Here is a 7,737-nt window from a genome sequence, read left to right on the forward strand (position 1 = left end):
TTCCTTCCTTCCTTCCTTCCTTCCTTCCTTCCTTCCTTCCTTCCTTCTTTCCTTCTTCCTTCCCTGCCTTTTTTCCCTTCCATGATAATAGTGACGCTGGTCTCTATGATTCAGGGAATGCTGCTTTGAAACTTGGTCATATTTCTTGATAAACTTTAATAATACAAGAAATAGACTTGGGTTGGCTAGGTGGCACAGTGAATAGACACTGGACCTGGAGTCAGGGGACCTGAGTTCAAATCCAACCTCAGACACTTAACACTTACTAGCCATGTGACCTTGGGCAAGTCACTTATCCCCAATTGCCCTGCCTTCCCCCCTCCAAAAAGCGAAAAAGAAAAAGAAAAAAAAAATAGACTCTCTTATCACTCCTGTGATTATCTAAGGGGATGTTTGGTGAGAGAGTATATTTGCTTGGGGATAATCAGTCTTAAGGTTAAGGATATATTCTCAAAGAGTTTACGTTTCTTTTGTAGATGGGACTGGCAGCCTTTATAGAGGGTAGAAAGGTTTTGTAGGAAGGAGATAATGCCAACAAATGGCTAATGTAATACTTAAAATTACCCTATTTGCCATAGAATATAGTGTTGGCTTATTAAAATGGTATTTGGGATTTATGTCCTGCTATTCCTTCTTCCTGTGAAGCAAAATAATAGCTACACATGAACTTAAAGTCTGAATTGAAGTAATCAAATTATATTAACACCAATAAAGCCAATTTGCCTTTAGGTAGTTTCTTTATGGCAAACAATAATTGTGAAGAAATGAAAGGTCTTATAGGAATAAATGTAAAGATACCCTGGTTAAATGTGACATTAATTTTGACTTAACAGGATTAAAAAAATTGTGGGTTTTGTTACTTGTTGTCTTTGTGTAGTCAAATAAAATGAAAGGTGGGCAAAAAAGTTTTGGGGCATATGATACAGTAGAGTTCAGAAATGTTTACCTTGTATAGGAATAGTTTTTATTTTACAACTACTTGTATAAAGACTTAGTCTTTTTGGTGTATTATTATGGAAAAGTCCAATGCATAAAATTTCAAATGTACTAGACAGCTCAGTTTGAGGGTGATGTTTTTTCTCTACAAAATAATTTACTAAAGATTTCCTTTGAAGTCCGATTTCTACCAATGTATTTACAAGATTTTGTAAATGTCATTGTTTTACAAAGTTAATTTTAAATACTTTTCTAAGAACACTATATAGTGAGGAGTTTTATAAACCTGAAACTAGCTTACAGCCTACCCAGGATGTACAGTTGCACTTACAAAATGCTAGAGTGAAATAGCACAAAATAACATAGTAAAAGAACAGGAAATAAAGGACTACTCAGAATGGGATGGAGACAATTAGAGAAGACTTCTTGGAAAAAGGTACATTTTGAACCAGCCCATGAAGAAAATCATAGAAATGGACTGGCAGAGAGAAGAAGAGGTCATTTTTAAGGGGGAGTGGTGGCAAGGACAAGGGGGCAGAAGTGGGAATTAACATGTTTTCAAAAGGACATCTATTAGACTCCTCTCCATGGAAGATAATTCAATTCACCAAATATTTCTTCAGTATCCACTGAGTCTATAAGGCACTTTGCTGGAAGCTGTAGTAGATTTGAGTAAAACATTAAGTTCTTTGAGGGAATGATCTTCCTAGGTTTCCTAGAGGAATTTGACAAAATACAAAAAACTATCACAAAATATGTGTGAAATGAGGGGTAATAAGGAAAAATCAGAGAAGGGATGGTTGGAAAGGACATAGCAGCATTTGAACCAGTCTTTGAAAGATGAACAGAATTCCAATAGAGATTCAGAACAGAAATTAATATATTTGTTGGGAAAAATCAAGATATTAAAGATAATACAACCATTGCAACAGTTCAAAGAGAGACAAAAGTCACTAACCTGTTCATAAGTTTTGATCCTACTACAGGGTATGTATTACCTTTCACCCTCCAAATAAGTCATGAGGAGAAAAGCCTTATATACACCAGTCAATCAATAAACATTTAACTGTCCATTGATATTGAACACTCTGCTAAGTGTTGAGGATGCAAACAAGGGTGGGGAGTGGGGAGTGGAAGACCAGGTTAAGAAAGGCTTTGAATTCTAGGAGATTATGTATTTGAGTCTGGAAGTGATAGAGCATCATTGGAGTTTATTGAGAGGGGGTGGGGAAAAAGGGACAGGATCAGACCTGTGCTATCAGAAGCACATGCTGACACCTGAGTGGAAGATGGACTTTGAATGGGAAATGACTTATGGCAAGAAAATGACCAATTTTTTTTAAAAGATAGAAACAAAATAGGTACCCATAATTTGGGAAACAACTAGACAAATTGACAAATTTAGGTATATGGGTATCATAAAATATTACTATGACTTAAGAAATGACAAATTTGAGAAATTCAGAGAAACATAGGAAGATTTATATGAACTGATACAGAATGAAGCAAAACCAGCAGACTAATCTGTACAATGGCCATAATAATATAAATGACAAAGAATGCTGAGTAGTGTATTGGCCTCAGAGGAGCAATGAGGAAATGAACTCTTCCTTTCAGGGCAAAAATGGGTGGCATTCACTACCAGACTCATTTGGTTATGCCAAAAAAAAATATTCTAGCATCTAGAATATATTAGTCAAAAACAAGTGTCAGAGAGACTAAGTAGGAAATTGTTGCAGTTATCTATATATTAGATGATTTGTTTATGGACTATTGAGCTATGAAAATTATAAAAGAATAGATGATTCTGAAATAAACCAGTTAGACTTGAATGTGGGGTATGAAACAACAGGATTCAAAACAACTCAAGGTTTTGAATATAGAGGAGGGGAGAATGAAAATATGTAGCAATATATTCTTATTTTATCATCCTGAAAAATTAAAAGACTTAATCAGAGAAATCTACTCTGAAAGGTAGCACAACAAATTGTATAAGTGCCTTTCTATTTTATATATGTGTATCTTTCTCTTTATATATATATACATATATATATCTATAGATATAGATATCATAGCACTATGAAATCAAACTCATAAACCAAGTCTGAGAATTTAGTAGAATATAGGTAGCAACTTTATTTGTAGGACAGAGAGAAACCATTCCTAAATACTAATAGTAGTTCAGTTAAGTGCCAATATGTGGTAAAGGAAACAGAATCAATACTGAAGTCAGGGAGACCTGAATTCTAGTCCAGCCTCTGACACATATAAGGTAGGTAACAATGGGCAAAGTTACTTGACCTCTCAGCGTCTCAACCAGAATTGGCAGTTTTTACACACAACTCATAAAACTAAAAGACAAGAAAATAAAACAACTTAGTATTTTTATAGATCTATGATCTCACTGATTTGATTATTCTGATGACTTGTCAGTGACTTACCATAAATCTTGTAGAGAGGGGTCCAACAACATATTAGGTAGGACCTTCCTCTATGTATCTTGATTATATGAATAGTATTGTGGAATTTCACTTGTCCATATATTAAACCATCAATAAATATTTATACAGTGCCTACTATATGCCAGGCATCTTTCTAAGTGCTGGAAAGATAAAAAGAAGAAAAAGACAGTTCTTACCCTCATTTTAATGGGGGAGAAAACATGCAAACAAAAAAATACAAAGCAAGCTATATAGAGTATAAATAGGAAATCATTGGCAGAGGAGAGGCACTAGAATTAAGAGGGGTTGGGAAAGACTTTCCAGTAAAAGATGGGATTATAGTTGGGACTTAAAGGAAGCCAGGGAGGTAAGTAGGCAGAAAGGAGGAGGGAGAGAGCATTACAGACACAAAGACCAGAGGAAATGCTCCAACCCGAAGGATTCAGTATCTTGTTCGTGGAACAGGAGGGGAGGCCAGTATAATTGGATTGAAGGGTGCATGTTGTGGAGTATGGTATAAGAAGACTGGAAAAATGAAGAGCTTTGAATGCCAAAAAGAACATTTTGCATTTGATCCTGGAGGTAATAGAGGCCACTGGAGTTTAACAAGTAGGGAGTGACATGATTGGAACTTGCACTTTAGGAAAAATCACTTTAGTGACTGAATGGAGGATGGCCTGGAGTGGAGAGAGTCTTGAGACAGGAAGACCCATGAGCAGGCATTGTGTAAAGGCATAGAGACAGGAGATAGAAAGTAGTGTGTGAGAAACAGCAAGCAGGCTAGTTTTGGTTTGATTGTACAATCAGCAAATATTTTTTTACCTTTTGTAATAACATAGTTTCTCTTATTAGTGGACATGATTGCAATAGCTCAGCCATGTAGTGACAAGGTACTACATACACTAGAGTGGTGGCAGTGACAGAGCAGAGAGGGGGACACATTTAAGAGATGTTGAAAAAATAAAATTGACAGGCCTTGACAACAAATTGTGTGTGTGTGTGGGGGAGTTTGGGGGGGGAGTGATGAGAGAGAGTAAAGAGTCTAGATGATACCTAGGTTGCAAGCTTTAGGGACTAAAGGGGTGGGGAACCTGTGGCCTAAAGGCTGCATATAGCCCTCTAGGTCCTCAAGTGCAAACCGCTGATTGAATCCAAGCTTCACAGAACAAATCCCCTTAACAAAAGAGAATATTTTAAGTTTATTTATATGTGTATATGTTATTTCCAATAGAATGTATGCTCTTTAAGGACAGAGAATATTTCATCTATATCTTTCTATCTTTAGAACCTACTAAGGTGCCTGGCAAATAGCAGATGCTTAATAAATTCTCATAAACAATGAATTTTTAACTTCTCATTATAACAGATCTAAGAGGGCTTATTTTGGCAGCAGTTTGCTTTTAAATGCATACAGTAATTCAATTAATGATTTTTTAAAACATATAAAAATCCAATAATTCAGATATTTCACTATTTCAGACTGTTTCCAATATTATCATTATTTTAAAACCAGCTTCAATAGCCCCTACCATAGATTATATTATTGTATCTTTAAGAGGAAATATAATCAAATGATAGATTAACTGGTACATGGAGTGAGTTAATTATGTGGTAAGAAAGGGTTGTGAACCACAGAGAGAGAAGATGAATAGAACTTCCTGACTGAGAGACTGAGTTAACTGTCAAGGACAATCTCTCTCTCCCTCTTTGTCTTTTTTTTTTCTTTCTTTTTTTAAATTGCTTTTTGAAGGGGGGAAGGCAGGACAATTGGGGTCAAGTGACTTGCCAAAGGTCACATGGTTAGTAAGTGTTAAGGGTCTGAGGCTGGATTTGAACTCAGGTCTTGCTGATTCCAGGGTTAGTACTCTATTCACAGTGCCATTTATCTGCCCTGAGAATTTCTCAAAAGACATTTTGAAAGATCTACACTTATTTTTATTTTGTAAAGAACCATTATAAAGAGAATTCCTGAAATTTGAATTACCATCCTGAGAAAGCTGTGTATCTAAAGGAGAGAAGCCAATGAAAGTGTTCATGAGTATTTTATTTCATGTCTTCTGCTTTTGAAGAACATAGCTGTAACCCTGGCTACAAATTCTTCCTGAGATACTGTAAATAATTATTTATTTGATTATCAACAACATGATTAACATGAACAGCACATTTGCCACAGCATGATCCCTAAACCCTCCTACACTGATATTATAAGGTACAGTGCAGGAGGTCAAATTGCAAAACAGAAAAACTGGAAACTTATGGGAGTCACTAGTGTTTATTGAACAGGGGAGGAGAGATGACCTAGTTACACCAGATTTTAAGATCACTTTGAGGATAGATTAGGGTAGGGAATAACTTATGGCAGGAAGACTAACCAGAAAGATATTACAGGAGTGAGATGATGATTAGCAGTATTAGAAGAGAACATATTTAAGGGAACAGAATGAAGACTAGAAGAAATCACAGAAAAGCGGGACAGACTTGAAAGTTATATGTTGGATTTATTATATACTTTTTTAAAAAGCAGGCTATATGATAGATACTCAGTTTTCATGAACAATCGTCTTATTTTGTTCTTCTATGTGAAAAACTCGTTTGGTACCTGTTAAGTTCAAAATATTAAAAAAAAATTAAATTCCTGGGGCCATTAGGTGGCACAGTGAATAGATCACTGGCATTGGAGTCAGGAGGACCTGAGTTCATATCCATCCTCAGATACTTACCACTTACTAGCTGTGTGACCTTGGGCAAGTCACTTAACCCAATTTCCCTACCTTCCCTCCTGCAAAAAGTAAAAAAAAATCATTTTTCTCTGTCACTGACTATTCTAAGTCACTTACCTGTTCTATCCTGAGTTACCTATCTAAGTTACCTTGATACATTAACCTTAACAACAACAAATTTCCACTGCCACTTAGTTCTACCCACCCACCATCCCCCTCTCCAAAGTATCAGGCCCAGGGTAATTGCTCTGATTCACTGGCTATTTTGCCCCAAAAAACTAGTTTGTATTTTTTTCTTCTCCCTATGCCCTGCCCCCAGCAAAATGGTTGACTTCTTTGAAGTTTGGAATGATTTAATAGAAATTCAAATTAATGGGACCAAGATGGCAGAGTAAAAGCAGGAGCTTATTTGAGCTCATCCCCAATTACCTCCAATACCTGTAAAATATGACTCTAAACAAATTTTAGAGCTACAGAACCCACAGAATGACAGAATGAAATACACCTCTAGCTGACATCAACCTGAAAAGCTGAAAGGAAGGGTCTGTCACACTAGGCTGGGAGCAGAATGAGATCCCTCATGGGCCATGCCAGCACAGACTGGTGGCACAGACCAGCAGCACAGAATGGGCTAGAGCAGACCTCAAGGGACTGAATCACTAGCAGCTTTGGCAATTTCCAGATTTCTCAACCCACAAATGCCAAAGGGAAAGTAAATGGTGTGGAAACTCTGTTGCACAGGGTGAGAGAAGAGCCAGGTCTAGTCCCTGCCCCCAGAGCAGCAGAGGCAGAGAAGCTGCTTCTGGAGCTCCCTGTCCACAGATAGTGGGGGGACCAAGTGGCTGGCCAGAGGGAAACTGCAGTAAACTTTTTGCTGGCACTGAGTTGGCATTCTATTGCTTTGCCCTACTTGGATCAGGGTTGTAGTCTTGGGTGGTAGTCCTGGGGTGATGAGCGCTGATGTGGCAAAACTTGCTGAGGCTGTGGAGAGGCAGTCATGCTCACAATTCTGAGGCAGGTGCCTAGAAGAAGCTCTGACAACAGCTGTTCAAAACCCCAGAAATTTCGGACACAGCTCTCTCCACTCTGGAAGCACATAACTCAAAGTCTTGGCTGACAAAATGAGCAAACAGAGGAGGAGAAAGACTATAGAATCACTCTTTGGTGACGAAGAAGATCAAAACATGGAACCAGAAGAAGACAACAGTCAAAACTCCTGCATCAGAAGCCTCCAAGAAAAATATGAACTTGTTGCAGGGCCATGGAGGAGCTCAAGAAGGATTCTGAAAATCAAGTAAGAGAAGTAGAGAAAAAATTGGGAAGAGAAATGAAAGTGATGCAATAAAATCATGAAAAATGAGTCAACAGGTTGCTAAAGGAGACCCCCCCAAAATACTGAAGAAAACACTTTTAAAAATAGACTAACTCAAATGGCAAAAGAAGTCCAAAAAACCAATGACGAAAAGAATGCCTTCAAAAGCAGAATTGGCCAGATGGAAAAGGAAGTTCAAAAGCTCACTGAAGAACATAATTCCTTCAAAATTAGATTGGAGCAAATGGAAGCTAATGACTTTATGAGACATCAAGATGTTATATCTATCTATCTATCTATCTATCTATCTATCTATCTATCTATCTAT

The 7,737-nt window shown here is 37.2% G+C and overlaps 1 protein-coding gene across 3 annotated transcripts in view; it reads left to right on the forward strand.

Annotated features, from left to right (window-relative positions):
* Nucleotides 1-7,737, forward strand: part of UACA (uveal autoantigen with coiled-coil domains and ankyrin repeats) — a 111,487-nt gene that overhangs the window by 17,517 nt on the left and 86,233 nt on the right. The gene's annotated exons all lie outside the window — the stretch shown is intronic.

Source organism: Petaurus breviceps, unplaced genomic scaffold (genome assembly GCF_028583685.1).
Source record: "Petaurus breviceps papuanus isolate PSGF00001 unplaced genomic scaffold, PetGlider_PUasm1.0 37, whole genome shotgun sequence".
In the NCBI taxonomy this organism is placed as follows: domain Eukaryota; kingdom Metazoa; phylum Chordata; class Mammalia; order Diprotodontia; family Petauridae; genus Petaurus; species Petaurus breviceps.